The sequence below is a fragment of the Equus quagga genome, chromosome 4 (assembly GCF_021613505.1).
Source record: "Equus quagga isolate Etosha38 chromosome 4, UCLA_HA_Equagga_1.0, whole genome shotgun sequence".
In the NCBI taxonomy this organism is placed as follows: Eukaryota; Metazoa; Chordata; class Mammalia; order Perissodactyla; family Equidae; genus Equus; species Equus quagga.
This window is the reverse complement of record NC_060270.1, coordinates 33,492,954-33,505,565: the sequence shown is the minus strand read 5'-3', so window position 1 is coordinate 33,505,565 and position 12,612 is coordinate 33,492,954.

Genomic DNA, 12,612 nt, shown 5'->3' with positions numbered 1-12,612 from the left:
TTGCCTGTATGGCACAATTGAACAATTTATTTTCTGTGGATTGTATTTACGTATGTAATGTGGACACCTGTGATGTGGGGAGTGTTGATGTGCAGCTAGGCTGAGTTCCTCCTAAGATGGAGAGCTGTCTGCAGAGGACTGGAATATCTATGGGGTAGGTCAGCAGGTGACTACTGGCAGTGGTGACCAAGAAACCTGCTAGGAAGGAACGTTTCTAAGGGACGAGAGCCAGTGGAGGCCTCTAACAAAGGTCCACAGAATATGGGCCTTGGGGAAAGGAGAGGGGTCATTCTCAGGGTATTGTACCCGTTAGCCTCTGGTCTGTCTGCCTCCTCAACTCATGCCAGAGCTCAGGAAAATGGCTACTCATAATAAATTCATAACAATGGTTTTATTAAAGCCTGTAAAGATTAGGAGCACCAGGCAGCTCCAAATTGGAGCTGGATGTTCCATGGAATATCACCTTACAAAACATAGAGGGAGGCAGCAGGAAGCAGCTGTGATGCTTTGAGGGTGAAACTATGAGTGGTGTCTGTACCTTTGAGGGCTACATGCACTTGAATTTGGGACAGCGGCATGGAGAGTTTGCCTCAGTCAGTGGCCAGAGTCAACAGAAGGAACTGGAAGGAGCAAAATGAAATATTCCAAATGATGCTGTGTATGGTAGCACACATGAGTCACTCCCTCAGGCTGCTCAGAAATAGCTTGAAAGAACTTTACAGAGGACTGTTGATGTTCAGGTGTGGATAAGGACCAGGAAAGGACTGTTTGGGAACTAAAATCATGCCCCCACACTTACTGCCAGGCTAGTGGGGCATATGGAAAACATGTGATTTGCTAGTGTTATTAATACATGCTTCAGTAATAATACTTCAGTACATTGCCTAGCTTATAATAGTCAATAAATGTTACATACTTCTATAAAAATTTCCAGTACTGACACATAAACAAAATAAATTGATTATCCACAACTATAAGACATTACCTTCATTTAGGAATTATTTATGTTGTCTGCATGTAAAATTTTCATAGATATATATTTTTTCGCATATTATTTTTCACACATATATATTCTCTAACTGTTCATTGTTTCTGGAATACCTGTTGTATGTCCTCCAACTAGAGTAAGAATCAGGGTTCTTTCACATGATCTACTAGGAAGATCAGGCATGTTATCTTGTATTCCCTTTTGAAAGACTGATTGAAGCTCATAAACTTTAAAAATTGATGAGCCTCACAGAATCCCAGCTCCCATGTGCCTTCGCCTGACATCTTTCCACCATTTTCCGTTTAATAATATTTAGGGAGAAGGGCAAGAAAGGATGGTTTTCATGTCAGCCATGTGGTTGTCACCATATGGAGGTATGGATATCCTTTTAACCAACATCTGCCTCTGGTTTAGAGGAATGAAGGGGGTGTAAACCTTTCTAGTACATCAGAGATGTTCTCTGCACATGTTTAGAAAGATGTCTAGCATCTTCCCTTCTGTTTCCCACATATCACCCAAAACAGCAGGAGACCATTGTGTAGAAAGAGAACTTCACAAGAAGTAAGGGCTGAGTTATCACTCAAGAACCACATTTTACTAACTTTGGCCATAGCCTCATCACTTAGCCTCTCCAAGCTTTATCTTCTTCTCCTGTAAAATGAGAATAATGACACCAGCCCTGACTACTTTACAGGATTGTTGTGAAGATCAAACTAAATAGTGAATGTTCAAGTCCTTTGAAAACTATAGATCAATGCAAATAAGTCCTTTGAAAGCTACTGATCCATGCAAATGTAAGGTATCATTACTGCTGTTAAAGAAGGTGCTTCCAAAACACTTGTTGATTGTCTAGGATTATGGGGGTTTGCTGCTTTCTCTCCTATGAGAGGGGCTCCTGCCTGGTCGTCTGGGTCCTCTGCCAGTCTGACCAGTGCAACATTTAAAATCTGATGACTGAGGCGCCATCCCTTACACCCTCTCCTACAGCAGAGGTCTTAAAGCTGGGTCCAAGAATTCTGAAGTGTGTGATACATTCTCAGGGGTGGAGAGCCCAGTGCTTCCAAGAATCCGAGGACCGGGCTTTCCCTCTTATTTTTCATTTTTGCCAGTTCCTTCATGCTTTCCTGGCTCAGTGGGAAAAAGTCTCAGTTTTGATCCTGCCATTGTGTGTTCCCAAATGAGTCACTTCCTAACGTGATGGCTTCAGTTCCTCAGCTGGTCAACTGGCTTTCTACCTACATGCACCAGAGCAGCTCCACATTTTCCCCTTTTTACATAAGCTTGGCGTTATGTAAGACATCACAAAAAAGATGCATTGCTAATTTCTCTAGACAACTTGGACTAGATCTTTTTTTGTAAACCATAGGTGATCTCTGATACTCTTGGCTCTTACATGTGGATTCTATAATCCTTTCTTGGGAAAGTCATGTAATCAACTATAAAACGGGAATATTCATACATTTTTAATTGACAGAGTTTTGAAGTAATGACTGTGTAAGTACCTGCGTGAAGGATTATTCTTGTCAATGGTTCTCCCATCATATGCTTAGGATGAATTTCAGCCTGACTGAATCTTGCCAAGAAACTCATAGGAAAAGCTCTGCTTTCCCCACAAATGTTAACATGTCTTGACCTCAGAGTGTTTGTTAAACTTTCTATTTCACTCAAAGTTGGGTATCAAATCCATTTAGTTTTATGAGGCTTACCCATTAAAGACACTTGGCAGGTTTTACTGACTACTATGGCAAAGGCATAGTCTCTCCCAGAGCATGCAGAATTTGGGATAAGGAGTAGAAGCTTCCTTATTGATGTCCACACCCAAGAAATGACTTATCTTCCAGGGAACAACCAAGTAAATAAAATATCAGTAAAGCCAATATCTCACTGTGAATAGTTATGGGGGCCTTTCAGATTGTATTTTGCATGAAAAGGCCTAGGAGGCCATGAGGCCCACTCCTTTGCCTTTAGTCTAAACTTGACCCAAGATTCTCTGTGCCAGTCTCCTGGAAATCATAGCCTAGGGACAGAATGAGATGCTGTTTGTATTAACCCAATGCATAGCAGTAATGCTAAAGGAGGAAGGCCAGGATCTTAAAAGTTAATACATCTGAGCTCATTCTCTTTGGGGCAGAGACAAGCCCTTGCGAATGAACTATTGGTCTTTCCTTCATACTGCAATAGGAAAGTGACCACAGTCAGAATTATGGAATCTCAGCTTTGGAAAAGACCTAAGAGGTCAAATTGTTCAACTTTTACTGGCAGCTGGAATCCCCTCTAAATTATCTCTTCCAAATAGTTGTTGAGCCACTGCTTGATTATCTCCAGTGACAAGAAACTCACCCTCTGAGGAGCTCTACTGTTGAACAGTTCTATAAAAAGTCATTTTTTTTAATGCTGAGCTATCATTGACTTGAATTTCTCCCCACTGATTCTAGTTACATCCTCTGGTGCCACAGAAAAGAAGTTAGTTGAACAAATCTGTCCCCTTCTCCCAATGGCAATCCTTCCTTGATGTGAGCATAGTGAACATTCTCTCTTTTGAAAGGGAACGAACTTTTCATTTAGCTCCACCACATGCTAGCTCCTACTGTTACCTCCCATCAGCCTCACTATTATTGTATTGGGATGGGAATTACCCAGTGTTCGTTAGCCCATTAAAGCTCAGAGAGATGGAATTCTACAGGGCCACCCAACTTGAAGGTGCCACATCAGGAATTCAGTACCAGCCCTAGAAAACCAATGCACTTTCAATTATTTTCTGCTGCTTTCCAGCACAATGGATCCTGGCAAGACCACTGGATGCTCCTATTCACATTTCCTACCTTAAAACAAACAAAGAAAATTAGAAAAGACATCTAAAATTAAATGGTGGCTATGACTGCCTATCTTGGTGCTGGAGATCCTCAAGTGTGAGGTTACCTCTGAAATCTGAAGGTCTAGAACTCGGCAGGAAACTCAGATACAAAATACTCCTTTGAGACCAGCTCAGAGAGTTGCGGTTCAGAGCCACGTTGCTGCTCTCCAAGGCAGCAATCATTGCGTGGCAATATATTCAAGAGACAGTTAAAAAATATCTCTTCCCCATTTAGTGCTTTAGAAACAGAATCTACTGCCTAATTGAGAATCCTTTCTGCCTAATTACTCCGTTCCCAATTTTTTTTAAGCATCAGAGTTTCTGTGGAATTACGTACTGTATAATTTCATCATTTAGCAATATGTAAATCAGGAGAAGAAAGGAAGAGGGAGAGAGCGACAGGAGAGGGCTCATCCTTTGAATTTCTGTGCAGAAATGGCCAATGAGGTATGTGTCGACAAGGGAAGAGCCCCATGCTACATGGCAGAGCTGGGTGTGAGTTCCAGTTCCTCCAATGAATAGCTCTGTACTCTTCGGGAAAATCACATCGTCTTCCTGACCCTCAGTTTCCCCTTCTGTCACATTGTGCACGTTTGTTCCCAGCACCTAGTCTAGAGCCCGGCACAGAGTAAAGTCTTGATAATTGCCTGGTAACTACCCAGTGAATGAATGAGTACCTGGTTTGCCTCCCTCAAAGAGTCATTAGCAGGGTGAAATGATATGATGGAGGTGAAAACATTTAATAAACTGCAAAATGCTGATAAGGTATAGAGTGCTTTAAGCACTGAGAAAATACAGTTATAGCCCTAAATCAGAAAACAAATTTTTCTTACCTTGCTTGTTGATAAAGTGTTCTGCTTCTTTAGAAGTAAAGATAAAACGATAATGATCCAATGTGCTAGCATCTGTTACAGATGAAATCCACTTTTAATTCCCCTGGCTGTCCTGTCACGCTCGGCAGAAGAGAAAATGGTGGACTTGAGCTTGTCTTTTTCAGTGTGTTTAGGGAAACTCAAGTCCGGCATTCTGTGTCCCCTGGAGGCCCCTGGGGTAGGTGCTCCCCAGGGGGCACCACTCAGGTTCAACTATGGGCCTGGTTTGTTTCCAGCCCACCTGTTCAGGTAGAGGCAGCATGTGGCTAGCGGCAGAGAGCCTCGGGCTGTCACACTCACTCTTCAAGAGACAGTGGCTTCAAGTCCTCTTGCTGTGAGGTTTGCTCTGAGGACCGAGGATTGCACTCTTCTTCACTCCCTGAGAAAGGGGCTCTTACTCCTTGTTGCCTCATCAATTCAATCTTCCCCACCATGTCAGGGAAAATGCAGAGCAGGCTCATCCCTTTCTAAAGTAGAAAATCCAATTTGCATCGTCCCTGTGTCTTCATGAGACACTAAGTAGTTAAGGTTCAATGACTTAAATGTCTGGACTCAGGAGAACTGGGAAGTCACTTCCCCTTCTAGGCCTCAGTTTCTCCTTTTCTTTGCAAAAAGCTAAAAGTAAGTGATATCCAGGTATTCTTCAACTTTCCACTGCAACACACTCTCTCTGTGACCAGAGTCCCTGGGCCTCCCAGTTCAGTGTTTTGGCACAGTTGGACTGACCTTGCATTGGCAGAGAGAAGAATTAAATGGCCCAGTGAACCCACCTGCTTATGCCAGCATGGAAGAGTCAGCAAATGCAGACTGGAGAGTTCGTCTTCTGAACACTATTTTTCATACAGTGTAGGGCCTTGTCTTAATGGTGGTTGAGATGCAATGAGGTCTAGTGGGAAAGCACAGGGCTTGGGATCAAGAGACCCGGAGCCTCTCCCACAGCCATGCTGTATGACCCTGGGCAAATCACTTCACCCCTCCCAGCTTTGAGTTTTCTCACTTGAAAAATAAGATAACAATACCTTCCCCCACAGGTGGTTGTAAGATCAAGTGAGAAAATGCATTTTAAATTACAATCCTCAACAAAAACAAAGGATATTATTGATATAATTTCCAAGAGCTTTGAGAAAGGATTAGACCGCCAACCATATATCAAAGAGCAGGCCATTTTAGTGGTGCAGACTTAAATTTATATTTCGTTTCAGAATTTCCAAGGGCATCAGATGTACACAGAACGAAAGGGACAACTGTACAGTTAGGAGAAGCAGAACTTTCTTAGAAATCATGTCTTCCTACTCCCCAAACTTTCTCTATCTTATAGATAGCCAACCCCGAGCAAATATTGAGCTCCTAGAATATGGCAAACTCAAAATATGGGGCTACTGATATGAACCAGCTAGGTAGAGTTCCTGCCTTCAATCTGTTTGTGTTGTAGCTGGGGAAGCAGGAAGTAAGCACATAAACAAACATAATAATTTCATGTATTCTATTGGTGTTACAACAAATCAAAAATAAGGTGATGGGGGTGAGAGGCTTGAATAGCTGGTGAAGGCCGCCATGAGAAGGTGATGTGTAGTTGGAAGTTTGAGTGATGACAAGGAGTTAGTCATGGTAAAATTTGTTCAAGGTCACAGAGCTAATCAGAAATGGACCCAGGCAGGCCTAGCATCCAGGGCTCGAGACTTTCTTTGCTGTGCTCACTGACCCATGCCGGTTTTCCTCCTGAATCCTGAGTCTACACATTTGCTCACTCAGCGAAGATCCACCCATTTTGGGCCCAGAGCCTCTTTTCTCCAGGGTCTAAGATGCCTTGCCTCTTCCACCCCTGGGCCAAGGCTGAACTGTCCTTAAGTTCTCATGGCATATTGATTCAACATAATCATATCCCAGGCCTTGTTATCCCAAGTCTCTCTGCTGTAAGTCACAAGTCATCAACACAACAGAGTTCAGCAGTGATCGACTGCATTCCAGTCATTTGAAAGCTATTTGTGGGAGGTACTTTGGGAGTTTCGTAAGAACTGACCCCCGCCCACAAGAAGGTCACACAAAGTCTATTTAATAAAGGGTAGGAGAGAGAGGAAGGGATAACATAAGTGTTCAAACAACTATTTTTATCCATTCATTCTGCGTTAATGGAGCACTGACAGTGTGCAAGGCATTATGTAAGGTGCTAGAATGCTCACAGAAATAGATCAGGCAGAATCTGCACTCTCAAGAAATTCTGAGTTTGGTGAGAAAGAGAAGCTTAGATACACATATGATTATAATACAAGTATTAGATACTACAGGCAGAGAATCATAAAAGAAATACAACCAGTGGTAGGCAAAGAGCACTATTTCCTTTGAGGTGAACCATGGAAGGCTTCCCAAAGGAGATGGCATTTGAGCTGAGCCTTGAGGGGAAGGAGGAAAAAGCAATCTAAGTAGAAGGAGAGGTAATAAGTCACAGAACCAGCAAAGTAGAAGGAGGGTTTGGCTGGGATACATACATACGGTGGAGAGTAAGGCCGTGCCCTAGAGAACTCTGTCTTCTTACCCACTCTTCTCTGCCTCTGCTCACAAGCTTGAACCCCACACAGGCTGTCTTTGATCACAGGTACATAGGGCACTGTTCTTTTTTCTTTGAAGACAGCACCCACAACAGCTTCCTCACTGTGTCATGTGGAAATGTCCTATCTGAGAATCACTAGCCTGGGGACAGTGCCGGGTCTTCTTGTCATGCTTCCTTCAATCTTAAGAACTGGAACTTCTGCCATGCAATGACAATTCTCAGCAACTCATTTTAAAAACTTATGTTAGAGACAGCCCTGACAGTCTAGTGGTTAAAGTTCAGCGCCCTCACCACTTCAGTGGCCCCGGTTCGCTTCCTGGTCATGGAACCACACCACCTGTCTGTCAGTTGCTATGCTATGGCAGCAGCTCACATAGAAGAACTACAAGGACTTACAATTAGGATAAACAACCGTGAGCTGGGGCTTTGGGGAGAAAAAAAAAAGAGGAAGATTGGCAACAGATGTTAGCTTAGGGCAAATCCCTCCCCGCAAAAAAAATAAAACCAACAAAAAAACTTACGTTAGCTGTGACCTTTATAACTGAAAAATTGGTGGCAGACAGATGTAAGGGGTCCTGGTCTCTCAGTTAAGACTATTTCTGAAACTCCGGCTACTTGTCAGCATCTCCATCTGGAAGCCTCAGAGGTACCCTGGACTCCTAACCTGAACTCATCCTCTTTCTTCCCCAAATCTGCTCCTTTTCTCATACACATTTTGGCTACTTGTTCACCTAATTAACAGTCGATACAAGGGTATCAATTCAAGTTATTGCATTTATAGCTCGGTCTCTTCCAGGTTTCTCATCTTCTATGCATAATTAGTTAACCAAATCCTGATAAATTTACTTCTTCAGTGTCTGAATTTTCCCCTTTTCCCGCCCCATTACCAATGGTTTAAGTCATCATTTACTGGTTTGGCTGCTGCGATAACTCCAAATTGGTCACCTTGCCTTTAGCCTCCTGCCTCTCGTGTACATCTGCTGTGCTGTTGCTATAATGATCTTTCAGAAGGATAGAACATTTCTCAAAAATATTCATGGTCTCTACTTGCATAAGGAACACAAACGGTTTTACACGGCATTCACGGTCCTCCTCAGTTTGGCTTCAACAATATCATCAGCCTCTTCTTCCAGTGCTTCTCTGCCACATATATCTCATATTCCACTCTCACCAGATTATTTGTCACCATTTTCTCCACCATCTTGTCCTATAAAATCCTATCTATCTTTCAAGATCAATCCACATGCTGTCTTTTTTATGATGCCCTTCCTAACCCTTATGCTTCTTGCTGGATTCACCACAGCTTCCTTTGTACTCCTGAAGCTTCTGATTTTTCTGTCATGTGGTCAACAGAATAATGGCCCCCAGTGATGCCCATGTCCTAATCCCCAGAACCTATGACCTTGTTACCTTACATGGCAAAAGGAACTTTGCAGATGCAATTAACTTAAGGATCTTGAAATGGGAGAGTTATCCTGGATTATCCAAGTGGGCCACTGTCATCAAAAAGGTCCTTATACAAAGAAGGCAGGAGGTTGGAGAGGAGAAAAGATGTTATACTTCTAGCTTTGAAGATGGAGGAGGGGGCCAAGAGCCAAGGAGTGCAGGTGGCCTCTAGAAGCTGGAAAACGTAAAGAAAGAGATTTTCCCCTAAAGCCTTCAGAAGGAATGCATCCCTGTGAACCCCTTTTAAACTTCTGACCTCCAGAACTGTGTGATAATAAGTTTGTATCGTTTTAAGTCACAAAATTTCTGGTAATTTGTTAAAGCTACAATAGGAAACTAATAAATTTACTGAGCAATTTTTTTTTTTTTTTTTTTGCCTGGTACTATCTTGTCTTTCCTAATATTGTAAACTCCTTGAAAGCAAAGACCAATCAGATTAATTGTCTTATCCCCTGGGTACTTAACACAGGGCTTTGCACATGTAGATGCCAAATATGTCTGAATTTAAACCAAATGCCTTCTTTCGGGTATCTGAATTTAAATAAAATGGTCTTTCGGGTGAAGTCCCAGAACTAGATTAAAACTGCTGTGTATGTGAATCCAGATAGGCTGGAACTGATGCACGGGCATCATTTCAGGTGGCTGGTTTTTTATCAGGTTAGTGATGCTGCCAGGCCTGATGTGGGGGAAGGCATCTGTGTGGCACTCACTAAGCAGCCCGTCTCAGCGGTGCCTGGGGGCTTGTGCTGCTGTTTAGCCTTTTGTCATTTAGACTCCACATTGTGTTTGTTTTCACTGAACTTTCCAAGGGAATAAATATTAGAGGTCTAACAGGGAAAGACACACAGAGACCAAGTTTTCGGCACTAAGGAGCAGGTTATCTCAGTTAGGAGTTGCATTGAATGTATCCCCAGGCCCAAAGTCAGTTACCTCTTGATGTATTCATCTATTCCTTTTCGCATATATGCATTTAACACGTACTACACAACATTTTTCTGTGCTTGGTAATGTAATAGGCACCAAGGACAGAGAAAAGAAAAGATAAAGTCCTGGACACCAAGGAGCTCACATCAGCAGAGGGAAGGGATAGAAAGGGCAGAGATGTAAGCATGACCTTTAAGAGTGATGCTAGAAGGGTGTGTATATATGCAACTGCTTATTAATTCTTTCCCTCTATTGGTTCTGTGGCTTCTGCCATGTAGATGAGGCCAAGGCAACTGTGAATGTTGTCCACTCAAGGCCCAGAGACCGGAATCTCCCTTTTAAAAGTAACCCTCTTAAGTCACAGCTGCATCTCTGGGATTCTTGACTCATCCAACAGTACAGCCTTCAGTGTCACCGTGCCCAGAAAGATGAACAACATGCATCCCTTCCAAAGAGAAATCAGCATCCTTCTTCATTGGCCCTAGCAAGTCCAAATTATTAAACTTTCTCCTTCACTCTCCCACCCCCAAATCCTCACTGCTCTGCCACTAATTTGCCCTGTGATTTGGGTAACCCACTCCTTGTCTCTGGGCCTCAGTTTCTTCTTCTGTAAAATGGGTGTTGTCACCATCCTGCCCTGCCTACCCTCTATGGGTTTTATGACAAGCAAATGCAACAACAAACAGTAAACAATGTTGCAGACTAAAAACTGTCTATGTCTGTTAGCTGTCCTTAAAGTAATAGCAGTTATTTTAATACAATATTTATACTAATAATTATTGCTGCTATTCTTATTATTTTTATCACTGTTATTATTGTGGGAGAGTTGTTAGCCTCTTCCAAGAATCAGGCAGCTGTCATTGCCAAGTGCCTCAATATGACTAAAAATGAGCTAAATCAGAATGCATTTGAAGCCCCCTTCCATAAAAAGCTGTGACTCCGCTTATAGCTGCATTTTTCACTGCTTTTTTCTCCCTCTCAGGATCACTATAGCCAGATTTTATGACAGTGTTCATGGACGGAGGGGATGACCCAGTCTTGAGCATCCCCTAGGCATGGTGCTCTCTCTCCCATCCATGTAGAGGATGTGCCTCGGGCCCACGGATGACCAGGGTCTTCCAGGAGCACCTCCTTGGGCCCTTGGTGTCCAGTCTTACCTGCCTTGCAGACCTTAGCACCTGTCAGACAGCATTGCCTTAGTCCTTTTGGCAGGGCTGGTCTGGACATGCTTAGCTTCTCAGCACCTGGGGGTGCAGAGGGGCAAAGATGGGGCTTCATGGTATTGTGCGACTTTCAGAAGGGAGACTTCTCTCTTTACTTCACTGAGACGTCCAGTTGCTGCTGGTTCAAGATGCTTTTGCTCCTCCTAGTTAATTACAAGTCCCAGATTGGTCTCCTTAATGACTTCCATCTCCCTTGTTGATGAACTACAATCAAGGAAGTTGCAATGTTATTTGTAACGATGCAGCTTAGCAACAGGGGCTCTCTGTTATTCACCACTGGCACTCAGTCCACAAAAGGCAGCTAACTAGAGTGTGGATTCTCTCAGGATGCGCAAGAACTAGTCATGTGCCACATAATGACGTTTTGGTCAATGAGAGACTGCATATATGACAGTGATCCCATAAGATTAGTACCACATCACCTAGGTGTGTAGTAAGCTATACCATCTAGGTTTGTGTAAGTACACATTCTACAATGTTCACACAACAATGAAATCGCCTAATGATGCATCTCTCAGGAGATATTCCCATCGTTGAGCTGTGCACAGCTCAGAGGGACTGGGGTCCCTAGATGGGGGTTGGAAAACCAAGACAGCTGGGTCTTAGCCCTCCCACTTACTGACGTGTGGCAATTCACTTCTCTTTTCTCTGTATCTTCTGTAAAATGGGCATCCCTGACATTCTTCACAGTGAAAATGGAATTACATATGTGAATGTGAATAATTAGAAAATGCCACACAACAATTAAGTAATACTAAAAGAGTCTGTTCTGAAAGATTCTAGGGCTTGCTATAAGACAGATACAGATTCCTTACGGAACCCTCCTCCCCTCTGTCCCTACAATGGCGCAGCAGCAGTGAGAGGCACCTGGGCTTGTTGTAAAGACCAACTTAAGATAATGGATGTGGAACATGTGCTCGGGTTAGAAGAGCTTGGTCCTAATGTATTTTGTCACTTATTCATTATGTCATCTTTTCCAAATGCTCCCCTTTCAGAGCCTCAATTTTATCATCTGAAAAAGGCTCTGCTACTAAAACAAAACAAAACAAAACAAAAGCAAATAAACAAATACTAGTGAGAAACACCATTGGACTAGATTATTTCTAGTCTTTTCCAGCTAGATAACAGAGTAACTTAAATTAAAAATTTCTATGAAATCGACAGGTTCAATGCACAATTTCATCCTACAGTTAAGCCATGTCACTTCCAGTTAGTGGATAGTTTGAGCAAATCTGTGCAGGGGATCACACTGGTCAGCTCATGACTTTAGAGGCTCAGTCCCCAGCTTCACACCTTACCCACCTACAAAGGGCAGAGGACAGATCAGGAGACCTGGCCATGGGCTCTGAGTGTAACCCTGGGCACGTCTGGGCCTTCTTTTCCTCTCCGTCAAACCAAAGTGCATCGACTCAATGTCCTCTGAGCGAGTTTCAGTTTAAAATCTTAAGAATCTAACTTCTTTGAGTCTCACTTCTAACAAATCTTGGGTGCAGGGAATTGGGCTGGCCTCATGTGTGCACTGAGACGTGCCTTGTTAGAGCAGATGGAGTGTGTCTATCATGGTGGCGGTGTAACCAGTCTGGTCACTTCAGATGTCTCTCCAATTAACACTCATGGCGGCAGCCAACTGCTCAGGCAGCAGAACATGCTGGTGGAGAAGATGGCGGGACCGCCTGGGCCGGCTGCCACACCTATTATCCAAGCCTGGGAGTGGGAGGGGCCAGCCAGACTTCGGAGTGTGTGGGAGGTGGGAGGAG